Source organism: Oncorhynchus mykiss, chromosome 2 (genome assembly GCF_057628025.1).
Source record: "Oncorhynchus mykiss isolate SJ-2025 chromosome 2, ASM5762802v1, whole genome shotgun sequence".
Classification (NCBI taxonomy): domain Eukaryota; kingdom Metazoa; phylum Chordata; class Actinopteri; order Salmoniformes; family Salmonidae; genus Oncorhynchus; species Oncorhynchus mykiss.
In genome coordinates this window covers 32125379-32143212 of record NC_143023.1, presented here as the reverse complement: position 1 = coordinate 32143212, position 17834 = coordinate 32125379, and the positions used below count along the sequence as shown (strand labels likewise).

Below are 17834 nucleotides of genomic sequence, written 5' to 3'. Positions count from 1 at the left end.
TTGAGACCCTGGCCACCCAAGTCTCCAACCTCACAGAACAGGTTCACCATCTCCGCCTCGATCCACCGGCCACTTCCAGGGCTTTCGAATCTCCGGAGCCCAGAATCAATAACCCGCCGTGTTACTCTGGGGAGCCCACTGAATGCCGCTCGTTCCTCACCCAGTGTGATATTGTGTTTTCTCTCCAGCCCAACACTTACTCCAGGAGCACTGCTCGTGTCGCCTACGTCATATCTCTCCTTATTGGACGGGCTCGTGAGTGGGGCACGGCAATCTGGGAGGCAAGGGCTGAGTGTACTAACCAGTATCAGGACTTTAAGGAGGAGATGATACGGGTTTTTGATCGATCTGTTTTTGGGGAGGAGGCTTCCAGGGCCCTGTCTTCCCTATGTCAAGGCAATCGATCCATAACAGACTACTCTATTGAGTTTCGCACTCTTGCTGTCTCCAGTGGCTGGAACGAGCCGGCCTTGCTCGCTCGTCTTCTGGAGGGTCTCCGTGCATAGGTAAAGGATGAGATTCTCTCCCGGGAGGTTCCTTCCAGCGTGGATTCCTTGATTGAACTCGCTATTCGCATTGAGCGACGGGTTGATCTTCGTCACCGAGCTCGTGGAAAGGAGCTCGCGCTCTCCGTCGCCCCCCTCTCCGCATCACTACCATCTTCCTCTGCCGGCTCGGGTGCTGAGCCCATGCAGCTGGGAGGTATCCGCATCTCGACTAAGGAGAGGGAACGGAGAATCACCAACCGCCTCTGTCTCTATTGCGGTTCCGCTGGTCATTTTGTCACTTCATGTCCAGTAAAAGGCCAGAGCTCGTCAGTAAGCGGAGGGCTACTGGTGAGCGCTACTACTCCTGTCTCTCCTTCAAGATCCTGCACTACCTTGTCGGTCCATCTACGCTGGACCGGTTCGTCAGCTTCCTGCAGTGCCTTAATAGACTCTGGGGCGGAGGGCTGTTTTATGGACGAGACCTGGGCTCGGGAACATGACATTCCTCTCAGACAGTTAAAGGAGCCCACGGCCTTGTTCGCCCTGGATGGTAGTCCTCTCCCCAGGATTCAGCGTGAGACGCTACCTTTAACCCTCACTGTTTCTGGTAATCATAGTGAAACCATTTCTTTTTTAATTTTTCGTTCACCTTTTACACCTGTTGTTTTGGGCCATCCCTGGCTAGTTTGTCATAATCCTTCCATTAATTGGTCTAGTAATTCTATCCTCTCCTGGAACGTCTCTTGTCATGTGAAATGTTTAATGTCTGCTATCCCTCCTGTTTCCTCTGTCTCTTCTTCACAGGAGGAGCCTGGTGATTTGACAGGGGTGCCGGAGGAATATCACGATCTGCGCACGGTGTTCAGTCGGTCCAGGGCCACCTCTCTTCCTCCACACCGGTCGTATGATTGTAGTATTGATCTCCTTCCGGGAACCACCCCCCCCCCCCCCGGGGTAGACTATACTCTCTGTCGGCTCCCGAACGTAAGGCTCTCGAAGATTATTTGTCTGTAGCTCTTGACGCCGGTACCATAGTCCCCTCCTCCTCTCCCGCCGGAGCGGGGTTTTTTTTTGTCAAGAAGAAGGACGGGTCTCTGCGCCCCTGCATAGATTATCGAGGGCTGAATGACATAACAGTGAAGAATCGTTATCCGCTTCCTCTTATGTCTTCAGCCTTCGAGATCCTGCAGGGAGCCAGGTTTTTCACTAAGTTGGACCTTCGTAACGCTTACCATCTCGTGCGCATCAGGGAGGGGGACGAGTGGAAGACGGCGTTTAACACTCCGTTAGGGCACTTTGAATACCGGGTTCTTCCTTTCGGCCTCGCTAACGCTCCAGCTGTCTTTCAGGCATTAGTCAATGATGTCCTGAGAGACATGCTGAACATCTTTGTTTTCGTTTACCTTGACGATATCCTGATTTTTTCACCGTCACTCCAGATTCATGTTCAGCACGTTCGACGTGTCCTCCAGCGCCTTTTAGAGAATTGTCTTTTTGTGAAGGCTGAGAAGTGCACTTTTCATGCCTCCTCCGTCACATTTCTCGGTTCTGTTATTTCCGCTGAAGGCATTAAGATGGATCCCGCTAAGGTCCAAGCTGTCATTGATTGGCCCGTCCCTAAGTCACGCGTCGAGCTGCAGCGCTTTCTCGGCTTCGCAAACTTCTATCGTCGTTTCATCCGTAATTTCGGTCAGGTGGCAGCTCCTCTCACAGCCCTTACTTCTGTCAAGACGTGCTTTAAGTGGTCCGTTTCCGCCCAGGGAGCTTTTGATCTCCTCAAGAATCGTTTTACATCCGCTCCTATCCTTGTTACACCTGACGTCTCTAGACAGTTCGTTGTCGAGGTTGACGCGTCAGAGGTGGGCGTGGGAGCCATTCTTTCTCAGCGCTCCCTCTCTGACGACAAGGTCCACCCATGCGCGTATTTTTCTCATCGCCTGTCGCCGTCGGAACGTAACTATGATGTGGGTAACCGCGAACTGCTCGCCATCCGGTTAGCCCTAGGCGAATGGCGACAGTGGTTGGAGGGGGCGACCGTTCCTTTTGTCGTTTGGACTGACCATAGGAACCTTGAGTACATCCGTTCTGCCAAACGACTTAATGCGCGTCAGGCGCGTTGGGCGCTGTTTTTCGCTCGTTTCGAGTTCGTGATTTCTTATCGTCCGGGCTCTAAGAACACCAAGCCTGATGCTTTGTCTCGTCTCTTCAGTTCTTCAGTAGCCTCCACTGACCCCGAGGGGATTCTCCCTGAGGGGCGTGTTGTCGGGTTGACTGTCTGGGGAATTGAGAGGCAGGTAAAACAAGCGCTCACTCACACTCCGTCGCCGCGCGCTTGTCCTAGGAACCTTCTTTTCGTTCCCGTTCCTACTCGTCTGGCCGTTCTTCAGTGGGCTCACTCTGCCAAGTTAGCCGGCCACCCTGGCGTTCGGGGTACGCTTGCTTCCATTCGCCAGCGTTTTTGGTGGCCCACCCGGGAGCATGACACGCGTCGTTTCGTGGCTGCTTGTTCGGTCTGCGCGCAGACTAAGTCCGGTAACTCTCCTCCTGCCGGCCGTCTCAGGCCGCTTCCTATTCCCTCTCGACCGTGGTCTCACATCGCCTTAGATTTTGTCACCGGACTGCCTTCGTCAGCGGGGAAGACTGTTATTCTTACGGTTGTCGATAGGTTCTCTAAGGCGGCTCATTTCATTCCCCTTGCTAAGCTTCCTTCTGCTAAAGAGACGGCACAAATCATCATCGAGAATGTTTTCAGAATTCATGGCCTTCCGTCAGACGTCGTTTCGGACAGAGGTCCGCAATTCACGTCTCAATTTTGGAGGGAGTTTTGCCGTTTGATTGGGGCTTCCGTCAGTCTCTCTTCCGGCTTTCACCCCCAGTCTAACGGTCAAGCAGAACGGGCCAATCAGACTATTGGTCGCATCTTACGCAGTCTTTCTTTTCGCAACCCTGCGTCTTGGTCAGAACAGCTCCCCTGGGCAGAATACGCCCACAACTCGCTTCCTTCGTCTGCGACCGGGCTATCTCCTTTTCAGAGTAGCCTCGGGTACCAGCCTCCGCTGTTCTCATCTCAGTTCGCCGAGTCCAGCGTCCCCTCCGCTCAGGCTTTTGTCCAACGTTGCGAGCGCACCTGGAAGAGGGTCAGGTCTGCACTTTGCCGTTATAGGACGCAGACTGTGAGGGCTGCTAATAAGCGTAGAACTAAGAGTCCTAGATATTGTCGCGGTCAGAGAGTTTGGCTCTCCACTCAGAACCTTCCCCTTAAGACGGCTTCTCGCAAGTTGACCCCGCGGTTCATTGGTCCGTTCCGTATTTCTCGGGTCATTAATCCTGTCGCAGTTCGACTTCTTCTTCCGCGATACCTTCGTCGCGTCCACCCGGTCTTCCATGTCTCCTGCATCAAGCCCGTCCTTCGCGCCCCCGCTCGTCTTCCCCCCCCCCCCCCCATCCTTGTCGAGGGCGCACCCATCTACAGGGTCCGTAGAATTTTGGACATGCGTCCTCGGGGCCGTGGTCACCAGTACCTCGTAGATTGGGAGGGGTACGGTCCTGAGGAGAGGAGTTGGGTTCCCTCTCGGGACGTGCTGGACCGTGCGCTGATCGAGGATTTCCTCCGTTGCCGCCAGGTTTCCTCCTCGAGTGCGCCAGGAGGCGCTCGGTGAGTGGGGGGGTACTGTCATGTACTGTCATGTTGTGTCTTGTCTCTGTCCTTTCCCTTCACCCTGTCTCCCTCTGCTGGTCGTTGTTAGGTTACCTTTTCTCCCCCTCTTTCCCCCAGCTGTGCCTTGTCTCCTCCTAACCACCTCGTCACCCCTTTTCCCACCTGTTCCCTTTTTCCCTCTGATTAGTCCCCTATATCTCTCTCTGTTTTTGTTCCTGTCTTTGTCGGATTCTTGTTTGTTGTGTTTCATGCCTGAACCAGACTGTCGTCATGTTTGCTGTAACCTTGTCTTGTCCTGTCGGAATCTGCCGGTCCGTCTGAGCCTACCTATGTTTGGTAATTAAAGAAGCTCTGTTTAAGTTAATTCGCTTTTGGGTCCTCATTCACGCACCGTAACACAAATATACATTTTCACAAAGTTTGCTGCTTCAGTGTCTTTAGATATATTTGTCAGATGTTACTATGGAATACTGAAGTATAATTACAAGCATTTCTTAAGTGTCAAAGGCTTTTATTGACAATTACATGAAGTTGATGCAATACAGTGCCTTGCGAAAGTATTCGGCCCCCTTGAACTTTGCGACCTTTTGCCACATTTCAGGCTTCAAACATAAAGATATAAAACGGTATGTTTTTGTGAAGAATCAACAACAAGTGGGACACAATCATGAAGTGGAACGACATTTATTGGATATTTCAAACTTTTTTAACAAATCAAAAACTGAAAAATTGGGCGTGCAAAATTATTCAGCCCCCTTAAGTTAATACTTTGTAGCGCCACCTTTTGCTGCGATTACAGCTGTAAGTCGCTTGGGGTATGTCTCTATCAGTTTTGCACATCGAGAGACTGAATTTTTTTCCCATTCCTCCTTGCAAAACAGCTCGAGCGCAGTGAGGTTGGATGGAGAGCATTTGTGAACAGCAGTTTTCAGTTCTTTCCACAGATTCTCGATTGGATTCAGGTCTGGACTTTGACTTGGCCATTCTAACACCTGGATATGTTTATTTTTGAACCATTCCATTGTAGATTTTGCTTTATGTTTTGGATCATTGTCTTGTTGGAAGACAAATCTCCGTACCAGTCTCAGGTCTTTTGCGGACTCCATCAGGTTTTCTTTCAGAATGGTCCTGTATTTGGCTTCATCCATCTTCCCATCAATTTTAACCATCTTCCCTGTCCCTGCTGAAGAAAAGCAGGCCCAAACCATGATGCTGCCACCACCATGTTTGACAGTGGGGATGGTGTGTTCAGCTGTGTTGCTTTTACGCCAAACATAACGTTTTGCATTGTTGCCAAAAAGTTCAATTTTGGTTTCATCTGACCAGAGCACCTTCTTCCACATGTTTGGTGTGTCTCCCAGGTGGCTTGTGGCAAACTTTAAACGACACATTTTATGGATATCTTTAAGAAATGGCTTTCTTCTTGCCACTCTTCCATAAAGGCCAGATTTGTGCAATATACGACTGATTGTTGTCCTATGGACAGAGTCTCCCACCTCAGCTGTAGATCTCTGCAGTTCATCCAGAGTGATCATGGGCCTCTTGGCTGCATCTCTGATCAGTCTTCTCCTTGTATGAGCTGAAAGTTTAGAGGGACGGCCAGGTCTTGGTAGATTTGCAGTGGTCTGATACTCCTTCCATTTCAATATTATCGCTTGCACAGTGCTCCTTGGGATGTTTAAAGCTTGGGAAATCTTTTTGTATCCAAATCCGGCTTTAAACTTCTTCACAACAGTATCTCGGACCTGCCTGGTGTGTTCCTTGTTCTTCATGATGCTCTCTGCGCTTTTAACGGACCTCTGAGACTATCACAGTGCAGGTGCATTTATACAGAGACTTGATTACACACAGGTGGATTGTATTTATCATCATTAGTCATTTAGGTCAACATTGGATCATTCAGAGATCCTCACTGAACTTCTGGAGAGAGTTTGCTGCACTGAAAGTAAAGGGGCTGAATAATTTTGCACGCCCAATTTTTCAGTTTTTGATTTGTTAAAAAAGTTTGAAATATCCAATAAATGTCGTTCCACTTCATGATTGTGTCCCACTTGTTGTTGATTCTTCACAAAAAAATACAGTTTTATATCTTTATGTTTGAAGCCTGAAATGTGGCAAAAGGTCGCAAAGTTCAAGGGGGCGAATACTTTCGCAAGGCACTGTATATGCAGTGTTGACCCTTCTTTTCAAGACCTCTTTATTCATGGCTGTGTCCTTAGGCAAAATTGTGAGTGAGCCCACTCCCTTGGCTGAAAAGCAACCCCACACATGAATGGTCTCAGGATGCTTTACTGCTGGCATGACACAGGACTGAGAAAATGACTTTACCCCAGTCCTCAGCAGTCCAATCCCTGTACCTTTTGCAGAATATCAGTCTGTCCCTGATGTTTTTCCTGGAGAGAAGTGGCTTCTTTGCTTCCCTTCTTGACACCAGGCCATCCTCCAAAAGTCTTTGCCTAACTGTGTGTGCAGATGCACTCACACCTGCCTGCTGCCATTCCTGAGCAAGTTCTGTACTGGTGGTGCCCCGATCCCGCAGCTGAATCAACTTTAGGGGACAGTCCTGGCGCTTGCTGGACTTTCTTGGGCGCCCTGAAGCCTTTTTCACAACAACTTAAACCTCTCTCCTTGAAGTTCTTGATGATCCGATAAATGGTTGATTTAGGTGCAATCTTATTGGCATCAATATCCTTGTCTGTGAAGCTCTTTTTGCGCAAAGCAATGATGACGGCACGTGTTTCCTTGCAGGTAACCATGTTTGACAGAGGAAGAACAATGATTCCAAGCACCACCCTCCTTTTGAAGCTTCCAGTCTGTTATTCGAACTCAATCAGCATGACAGAGTGATCTCCAGCCTTGTCCTCGTCAACACGAGAGAATCACTGACATGATGTCAGCTGGTCCTTTTGTGGCAGGGCTGAAATGCAGTGGAAATGTTTTTGGGGGATTCAGTTCATTTGCATGGCAAAGAGGGACTTTGCAATTAATTTAAATTCATCTGATCACTCATCATAACATTCTGGAGTATTGCAAATTGCCATCAAATGATGTTTGAGGACCATAGAAGTCCTGTTACGAAATCAATTCTCCTCCTTATCACCCAAGTCTATAAAAGTCATGCCTGTTTTATGACCACACCGTAGTCTGAAACTGTGCACATCTGGATTTACTACACTGGAGGTGGCATATTCAAAAACACTCTCTGCCTCTCCTACTTCCTCAATTTTGCGGTCTGTCAATCAATACCCAATTAATTGTTGGCCGTAGAGCAGCACTGGTACAGTATTCCAATAATGTTTTGTTCTGTATTTTCTCACTAAGGAAAACAGCCAAGCATAATGTACTTTAACAAAAGGAAATGTTGAACTGATGTGGACAGCAAAACTTGCCTGGCCATCAAAGAAACCTTGCATCAAACATCCACATAAACACAGATGTGCACACACAGAGACCAACAGTGACTTCATGGATGGCCTCACATGCCCTCCCTCACAACAAGTGTGTGCACGCACACTTTCCATCTCTATCCACTATCCCCTTTCCCTTGGTTGAATCTCATGCAGATTTCATACTACAAGTCCCAGATGTTTGCTGCAGTCCCCTCTCCAGTGGCAAGGTGTGGTAGCAACCCCCCTCTGCCTTGGCTAACACTAAAGCAAACGGAACCATGGTCTCAACAGGACTCACAGCGGCCCTGATAGGTACAGTAACACAGATTTGGATGTTACAGTATACCTTAGTTTAAGTATTTCTACAATACAGGCATTGTAATTCCTAATATATACGTTTCGGTGCAATGCAGATCTTTAGAAAAACTAAAGACATCCCAAGGAATAAATAAAGATTTTCCACATTTAGTGTAACATTCACTGATCCTTCGGAATCCCATGGTTGAGTATCTGATTCAGTGTCCTCTTCAATAACACATGGTTCAAGCACCACACATTTCATGCCATGGGCATTTAGCTTTAAAGGCCTAATGAAGCCGTTTTCTATCAATATTAAATAATTTATTGGTAACAATTAAGTACCTTACTGTAATAGATTTCTATTCAAATGGGCAAAATTGTATTTAAGCAACAACAAAAAAAATCTCTCAAGCAAAACATTTGCTAGGACTGTCTGGGAATGCTCTGAGTGGGAAGGGGAAAACTGAAAACTAGCTGTCATTGGCAGAGAGGTTTAGAACTCTCTTTGTTATTAGTCTATTAACCAATTTACCCCATGTCGCCATGGAAAGCCGAAACTCCCTCCCATGCAAACCTGCTAATTACAAGGTCCTGTGTATATTGTATTTTCAACCACTGATCACATTTGTTCATACTTTTACATTGTTCGTTTCATCAGCTCTTGTACAATATGATACAAAACAGACGTTTGACTGCACTGGGCCTTCACATTTTTTTTAAACTTCACAGTTCCATGAAACTGAGAGCAATTAAAGATAACAGACTATGACCACGCAGCATCTGCTTTCGATTAAGACAACACTTCTAATGTAACTAGCTGGCCAGTTTATTTGCAGTCAGTGAGACAGGCGCGAGCTGGAACCCATTTGGGTAGCTGTTGGTATATCTTTTCTCTGTTGCTGTTGTTGTTTTTCATCTTCTTTAGCTGGGCATCATTTCCTGTTTGGGGAGTAATAATGGTGTCCCATCTGGGCATTTATTTACCTCATGTACCCCCTAAATGTAAAAAGCCTGCAGGGTATGTGGTTAGGCCATTATGCATAATGCATGAAGAGACATAGACCTAAACACATGCAGGCAGATGTGCATCTACAGACTCGTCCCTCTGTCTGCATTATGGCTGAATGACTGCACATCAGAAAGGTACTGTGACATGCTAGCAAATATAATTCAATGGGACAGTAACCAGGGAAAGAACTAAGAGTGGGATGCATATCATAAGGTACTTGTCTCTTTCTTTCTCTATCTCTACTACCTCTCTGTTTTTCCAGGAAGTTCAGTCTGGGCCAGTAAATTCCTCTCATTTAAACCCAATAGATTTACTGGCCTGCCTCTGGCCTTCGGTGCACTGCCTTTGGAGGACGAGGAGGAAATCTGCTCCTTATTAATGTGATCCTTTTATCGCAGCTTCTTCTTCACAGAACCAAAATATATCCCTCGTTCTGAGCATTTGGAAGTAAAGACCAAACTCATTTTTGTATTTTGTCACTTTAGAACTTGAGCCACGTGTGCTACCCTGAAGGTGAACCCTTAGAAATGTTCCTATCCTTTGTCTTTGCGACTATGCTTTTCACAGCTGTGGTGCTGTAACCTATTTCGAGACCTATAGGTGGCAGCATTACTTTTTTTCACTTTGGCTCCAAAACATAAAAGCGATACATTCAGCAAAGAATAAGAGGAAAATACAGCCATGTGGTCATTATGCATGCAAAATGTAATCATATGGTAAAACAAAATGCTTTGTGTCACACCTGCAGGTCTGCTCGACAGAACAGGAAGGCAGGGGGCGACCTGGAAACAAGGGCCAGATGCACACCACCGCCACCACAAAGGACGTCCTGGGCAAATAACGCGGGGGGCAGGCAAGGAAGAAGAGGGGCCAGGAGCATCCCTTCCTCTTTGGGTATGATCTTAGCCAATCAAGGACACGGCAAACAAATGTAACACTTTATTTTTCTGTGTGCAAAGTGGGAACTAATCAGTAGAGATCTGAACTTATGTAAAAAATAATAATAATAAGTTGAAGTGGAAATGCAGCATGCACTAATGGTAGCCTAACAACTAATAACTATAAATGGCTATAGCTGTGAGTAGGTACCAAGTAATTTCCTTGTAGTTAACACACTGTAAAAGTAAGTGTTACTGCTTCTTCCTTTCCTTCAGCACTACTTCAAAAGCATCCTTTAAATGGGGTCATCTTGATCATATAGGTCATTCTACCATTTAAAAAAAGATGGCTCAATATGGACTCTACTAACTCATGTGTTCGCTCACCTCTTATAAAACACAGGGGCCAAGCTGTCTCTTCACGCAAATAGTTTGTTTGTTCTGCTCTGTTTATCTGCCAGGGTGCAAAAAGAAAACAAAGTTAAAACATCCCCAGTCTCCCAAACCCCCACAAGTCCACATTCTCATAGCTCTTTCCCTCGCTCATCGCTGTGAGACAGAACTAGGACAAACAATAGGAAGCAGATAGGAAACATCTTGCCTCTAAACCCAGGTCTGCATCCCAACCTTCCCTTCCTTTGACAAGTAAACACAACTGAGGAGGGATTCTTACGAGTAAAACAAAAACTACCAACACCATCATACCAATACTGGCATTGCTGTACCCAGAATTTCCAAGAGCAAATCCATTGGGATGCTAACATAGTCTGTTGTTTTGAATAATGGTGATGTTGACGAGGGATACTCTCTCATTCTGCATTTCTCTGTGACTAACTCTCCCTTTTATTACCTGACCTGAATAATGGAAATGTTTGTGAGTGGAGGGGATCTCATAAAATGCATGATGGAGAGCCATGGAGTCACTGCTCCACACAGCTGGTGGACGACTGGGTTGGCTGTAGGTCAGGAACTGGGAAAAACATCAAGTGGGGCTCTACCAATTCATGTCACTGGGGTGCCAAGCATGACATAACAGTTCTTTATTTTAGCATTCAGAATTCACATTATATTATAAATATGACATCTTATCCAACAGTTGAGAAAATAAATGGCTCTTGCTTCATTTACATAAATGACCTCACACCAGCTGCTGAAAGAAACAAAGAGTGGAAAAAGCACAACCATTTTCTCAAGACGGCCTGAGAAAGCAATGAGACGTTAAAGGGGATACATTTCCTCCCTCTACAGCTCAGGTTTCTGTTTGCTACAGCCTTCCTCTATAGACACCGCATGAAATGAGAGGCACCAGAACAGGCCCCCAAATCTTAATTACACGTCTCCACCACCCCCTCCACAAAACCACCCTCCCTACCCAACATCACCCACCCACCCAACCAACCAACAACACAAGCAGCTTCAAAGACACTCACCACAGTACAAGTACTCTGTGGTCACTCCATTAGCCCTTTCCAGTCCCCTCCCCCCCGATCCTCTATCCAACTGTTCTTTATGAAAGTTTATTTGAGCCAGAGCCTATAGTAACTGTCCATGTTCCACAGCAAAACCGGTCCAAAACCACGTCTCGCATGGCTGCAGTCGTATCTGCTCCAAATGATCTGCACGGCTGCAGAGCATATGGAGTTGAGAGACTTATACAATCATGTCGTAGGAATATTACATCTCTGTCACCTTCTTTTGCTGTTTTCCATTACGATGATTTATCTGCACAAAAGACTGAAAAGACAAGATTGACCAATCATCAAATCAAGTCGAGTACTAATTTTAATATTGACAATCACTTTGGCAGGGAAAGAAATCCTTGGGAGGTTTATGAATCAACTGGGAGTTTGCTGTGTAGATTTGACAACATTAAATCTGCCAGACTACGATGTCAAAAAACCTCGTAAGAACCTCCCAGGCCTTCTGTACAGTACAACCATTAATCCACCTTCTATATAAACAATGTTTTGAGTCCATAAAGTGACATGTTTGGATAAAAAACAAGCAAGGATCCACAACTACAATCTCAACTCAATAACAACACACAAATGGTGTGTGGCCTGGTATAAACCTTTCATGAAAAGCCCTAGCTTTCAAAAGAAAACACATAGAGACCCAGTGTACTCTGTGGCGTTACAATAAACCTTTATAAACAGAGGGTTTGTGCCATTTGGAAGATCAAATTAACGTGAAGTAAATATACTGTAACTACCTCATCTCTACTCGTCCTATTTCTACCTCGGCTCTGGTGTGTCTGGCCAGTGTCATCCCAAATCAAAACATATCCGATGGCTCACCAGACCTCCATACTTCACCTCTTGGATGGAGAAACAGATGGTCATAGAAGGCCAGTCTGAGGAGAGCAATGGAGAAACTCCAGCTGTTTGATTGAAGAGAGGAATCTGTAGTTAGACCACAGACAGAAAAGAGATCACCAAATCTTCATACAGTACTGACTGATGGCAGTAACAGTCTGTAGACAAACAGACACGTATCCAAGAGGTGTACTGTAAATATGCAGAGCAGTATGTATGGACATCAGACAGAAAAATCCACACGGAATCTCGATTTATCCACTGGGCACACGCTGGTTGAATTAATTATGTTTCCACGTCAAACATCTGCTATCTGAGCAGCTAACCGATCGCTGCAGCTGTACATAGTCCATCGGTAAATAGCCCACCCAATTTACCTACCTCATCCCCATACTGTTTATATTTATTTACTTTTCTGCTCTTTTGCACACCAGTATCTCTACCTGCACATGACCATCTGATCGTTTATCACTCCAGTGTTAATCTGCAAAATTGTAATTATTCGCCTACCTCCTCATGCCTTTTGCACACAATGTATATAGACTCCTTTTTTCTTTCTACTGTGTTATTGACTTGTTTATTGTTTACTCCATGTGTAACTCTGTGTTGTTGTCTGTTCACACTGCTATGCTTTATCTTGGCCAGGTCGCAGTTGTAAATGAGAACTTGTTCTCAACTAGCCTACCTGGTTAAATAAAGGTGAAATTAAAAATGTAAAAATAAACAAATAAAGTGTCAATTAAATGGTATTGAACCAACGTGGAATAGATGTTGAATTGACGTCTGTGCCCAGTGGGTATCTACTTTTGTAAAGAGGTCAGCATACTACAGACAAATATCAATGTGTTTTCCTGAGGATTTTGGTGAGCTGTCTTAAAGACCGCAGTAGATGGGAGTTTAGGTGCTGTCAGATCCAGGTGGCAGCGGCTTACTGTGTAAATCACATATCCTATCTTTCCTTTCCAGGTGTTGAGTGTTAAAGTGTTTCTATGTGCATCAGCGCCAGGTTCTCCCAAGAGCCTCCATTCACAAGATCTCTTTGGGTACTACACTGGAGGATTTTAGGCCAGTTCGCAGTCCTAAGGTAAAGCTGGGTGAAAAACAAACACATATAGCTTAGCTTTATAGCAATAAGAAATAGCCATACAAAGAGTACAGTTGAAGTCGGAAGTTTACATACACCTTAGCCAATTACATTTAAACACAGTTTTTCCACAATTCCTGACATTTAATCCAAGTAAAAATTCCCTGTCTTAGGTCAGTTAGGATCACCACTTATTTTAATCATGTGAAATGTCAGAATAATAGTAGAGAGAATGATTTATTTCAGCTTTTATTTCTTTCAACACATTCCCAGTTGGTCAGAAATTTACACACACTCAATTAGTATTTGGTAGCATTGCCTTTAACTTGTTTAACTTGGGTCAAATGTTTTGGGTAGTCTTCCACAAGCTTCCCTCAATAAGTTGGGTGAATATTGGCCCATTCCTCCTGACAGAGCTGGTGTAACTGAGTCAGGTTTGTAAGCCTCCTTGCTCGCACATGCTTTTTCAGGTCTGCCCACAAATTTTCTAGAGGATTGAGGTCAGGTCTTTGTGATTGCCACTCCAATACCTTGACTTTGTTGTCCTTAAGCCATTTTGACACAACTATGCTTTCAAATTTGCTTGGGGTCATTGTCCATTTGGAAGACCCATTTGCAACCAAGCTTTAACTTCCTGACTGATGTCTTTAGATGTTGCTTCAATATATCCACATAATTTTTCCTCCTCATAATGCCATCTATTTTGTGAAGTGCATCACAAAATAGAGCAAAGCACCCCCACAACATGATGCTGCCACCCCCGTGCTTCACGGTTGGGATGGTGTTCTTCAGCTTGCAGGCCTCCCCCTTTTTCCTCCAAACATAATGATGGTCATTATGGCCAAACAGCTATATTTTTATTTCATCAGACCAAAGGACATTTCTCCAAAAAGTATGTTATTTGTCCCCATGTGCTGTTGCAAACCGTAGTCTGGCTTTTTTATGGCTGTTTTGGAGCAGTGGCTTCTTCCTTGCTGAGCGGCTTTTCAGGTTATGTCAATATAGGACTCGTTTTACTGTGGATATAGATACTTTTGTACCCGTTTCCTCCAGAATCTTCACAAGGTCCTTTTCTGTTGTTCTGGGATTTCGCACCAAAGTACGTTCATCTCTAGGAGACAGAACGCGTCTCCTTCCTGAGCTGTATGACGTCCGCGTGGTCCCATGGTGTTTATACTTGTGTACTATTGTTTGTACAGATGAATGTGGTGCCTTCAGGCATTTGGAAATTGCTCCCAAGGATGAACCAGACTTGTGGAGGTTTAAGGTCTTGGCCGATTTCTTTTGATTTTCCTTTGATGTCAAGCAAAGAGGCACTGAGTTTGAAGGTAGGCCTTGAAATACATCCACAGGTACGCCTCCAATAGACTCAAATGATGTCAATTAGCCTATTAGAAACTTCTAAAACCATGACATCTTTTTCTGGAATTTTCCAAGCTGTTTAAAGTCACAGTCAACTTAGTGTATGTAAACTTCTGACCCACTGGAATTGTAATTCAGTGAATTATAAGCTAAATAATCTGTCTGTAAACAATTGTTGGAAACATTACTTGTGTCATGCACAAAGTAGATGTCCTAACCAACTTGCCAAAACTATAGTTTGCAAACAAGAAATGTGTGGAGTGGTTGAAAAACGAGTTTTAATGACTCCAACCTAAGTGTATGTAAACTTACGACTTCAACTTTATATGTGTCATCCAACGAGGAAATGTGCTCCACATAGATATGAAAGCCACTGGGTGAGACAGATCCGCCAGATCCATCTCCACGTTTCGTTGCCCTATGATTGTCCTATTTGGTATGTTTCCAACTTGACAGACTACACATGGAAGAGTTGAAAGTTGACTCAGTCACTCAGGCTGTGTCACAATGTGTCGCACACTGCGAGAAGTGACAACCACCTCATCTCCACGTTTCACTGCCATTAATCATGACTCTTGCCTTGCCACAACATAGGCCTCAAGGTCAATTAAGATCTCGGAATACCCCAGAGGCACTTAATAAAATGAAAAGTGGCACCCTCTTTGAAACAACTTGAACCCTAAACCAATCAACTGCAAGCCTGATCAAACAATACCCATTAAGATGGCACTCTATGATAGTCAGATCATGCTTTGCATATCAAGACTATAGGCTAATCCTTTTAACAAAATATGAATTGACCCGGTTTAGTTATGAAGACTGAGGATATAGCAAACATTAATGACAAGAAATACTCACAAAATCGGCACTCCAAATACAAATGTTCAGTATTCACGTGTTATTTTCTATCTACTAATATACATGGTAATAAGCAGGCATGTCAGGATGTACTTACTGTATGTGCGGTACTTCAGTGAAAAGAGCAAGACAGCAGTATGGGAGAGAATTTTAAAAAATCATACAGATCTAAATATGACCGCTATAGTTTGAATAATCTGCAAATGATCAGGCATAATCATAATCTTGGTTATACAATATAGACGTTATCGTTTGTTTTCTAAACGCATTTGTTTTCTGTACTCACCTGGGTGAAAAGCATTTGTTGTTAATCCACTGTATTTGCGATCTCAAAGTAGGCTACCTCAAGATATTATAACAAATTTCCAGCGGTGAAAAATGAGTTCCAGATGAAGTCAGTGAAGAAAGAGCAGTAGCATAACTTCACAACTTCAGTGCATTGGTTTCAGCCGCATCCATCGGGGGAGGGTCTGTCGTCGCAGATTGTGGATTGAGAGGAGGAGAGACAAGTAGCGAATTGAAAAACTGTGACAGGAAAGAAGAACGAGAGAAGAGAGAGAGAGAGAGAGAGAAAGAGAAAGAGAAAGAGAGATGCAAGTATAGAATAGTAAACATTTGATTGCAATTAGACTTTTCACAATAAACAAAAACGAAATTGGCAAATTGATTTATTATCTTGTTGAAGGCCTAAAGTATATGGTTAGTACATTTTCAGTGGGATTGAACTAATACAGTAGGTGATCACGTCAAAGTGCACATTGGAGTTTTATTCAATTATTTGTCATACATGATCGCTATTCATTACTGTAGCCTAGTTTTAAGATCTGAAGAAGTGGATGAGGAGATATGATCAAGAATTTGTGGTTCAGATTGTAAGTAAGGACCAATCGGCAATGAATACTCGATGGGAAACTAAATAACTCATTGCATGCTAGGTAGACAGAACATCAGTTTGCTACGACTGGCTCATATGGAGGACAGACCGAGTGCATCAGTGACATCATGTAGACGCAGTGTTTGATGAAGGCATCCTTAAATAATTTTTCACCACTGTACAGAACCAATAATTCAACATAGTAGGCCTGGTGTCGGAAAGGTTTAGTCATGTAAATGTACTCCTGTTGAAAAATGACAATATGCACACTGCACATTATACCTTTTTTTCCTCTTCTCTCTTTCCCCTTGGGGTTTTCCCCTCCTCAGTAGGGCACTGAGTTTCAGGACAGGAATGTTAAACATGACCAGACAGTGGACACACGTTTTATTGACATTGGGTATTTCTGGCTCACAATATATGTTGCGACTGCTGTGCTAACCGTGTGTCTGGGTGGTATATAGGTACGGCAGCAAGAGAAGAGTTTCCTGGTAAACAGTAGGCTGGGGATGATAACTGGGGACTTCAGGACGTGGGTTTTTCCTACCGCCGAGTGTTCACACAGATAAACAGCACAGCATGGTGGGTTAATGGTGCACACAACCTTGTCGTGAGGAAACCAAGAGCCCAAGGAAAAAATAAAATGGTTTCCTGTAGGCTGGAGTGCTCAACCAGGGCCCTATGAGGCAAAGCCTGAGTGGACTCCTGTAGGATGGAACTAATTATGTCCACCTGCCGGCCGTGCACTAATTGAGCCAGGGGACGCAGTTAGAATGGAACTGTAGCCTATGTCTCTACACAAACTCAAAAGCTAAATTAAAATCAATTGAGCTCATGTCATACAGAAATTCATGGAATAAGACAAATGACATATTATGTAAAGATGTACTTGATCATGGCCCATCTGTTGATTTTCAGATTGCTCTCTCTCTCTCTCTCTCTCTATCTCATATGACCCCTTGTGGGTTATGAAAGACTTACTCATGTGGCAAGCTGCTGCTTTAAAATATTGTGATAAAATATGATATGAATTATGAATCATTGACATTTTCAAAGCATGATAAGTAAAACAATTACAATGTTTTCCCATAGGCTCCATAATTGTAAGAAACGTGCAACATTTTTACAAACAGGATGGGTATAAGTTGGAAAGGTTGGGAAAACAGCTGTTGAGGAAAACAGCTGTTGAGGAAAACGTTATCACAATGCAATTTTCTCTGGGGCCCCAACATGGGGTTTCTCCATTGGGGCCCTAGGAGGCAGGTTTGCAAGAACAAGGGGGCAGGTAGGCCCACTGTCAGAACTGTGACAGGCCAATCAAGAGTCCACTGTTGGAAGGATATAGGGCACATTCGTTTCAAATGACTGTAGTTTCAAAACAGGAGGTTTGTGGCATCTTAATTGGGGAGGATGGCCTTGTGGTAAGGACTGGAGCGGAATAGGTGTAATGGTATCAAATACATCAAACACATGTTTTCCATGTGTTTGATGCCATTACATTAGCTCCGTTCCAGCCTTTATTATGAGCCGTCTTCCCCTCAGCAGCCTTCTGTGAGTTTCACATATGTAAGTAAGTAAGGGTTGGTATTGGAATGGCAATGCAACACATTCTCTGTTCA

The 17834-nt window shown here is 44.5% G+C and overlaps 1 protein-coding gene across 5 annotated transcripts in view; it reads right to left on the bottom strand.

Annotated features, from left to right (window-relative positions):
* LOC110487447 (platelet endothelial aggregation receptor 1) overlaps window positions 1–15879 on the bottom strand; it is a 42679-nt gene extending 26800 nt beyond the window's left edge. The window contains exons 1-3 of one of the 5 annotated variants that reach the window (XM_090197033.1): window positions 15628–15873; window positions 11935–12124; window positions 10110–10176 (exon numbers count right to left, since the gene is read on the bottom strand). The gene's annotated coding sequence lies outside the window, so the exon portion shown is untranslated. Of the gene's footprint in view, window positions 1–9586; window positions 9746–10109; window positions 10177–11934; window positions 12125–15627 lie in introns of those variants that run through there. The other 4 variants (XM_090197030.1, XM_090197036.1, XM_090197025.1 and 1 more) reach the window with 4 other exon arrangements.
* Between the last annotated feature and the right edge of the window lie 1955 nt (window positions 15880–17834).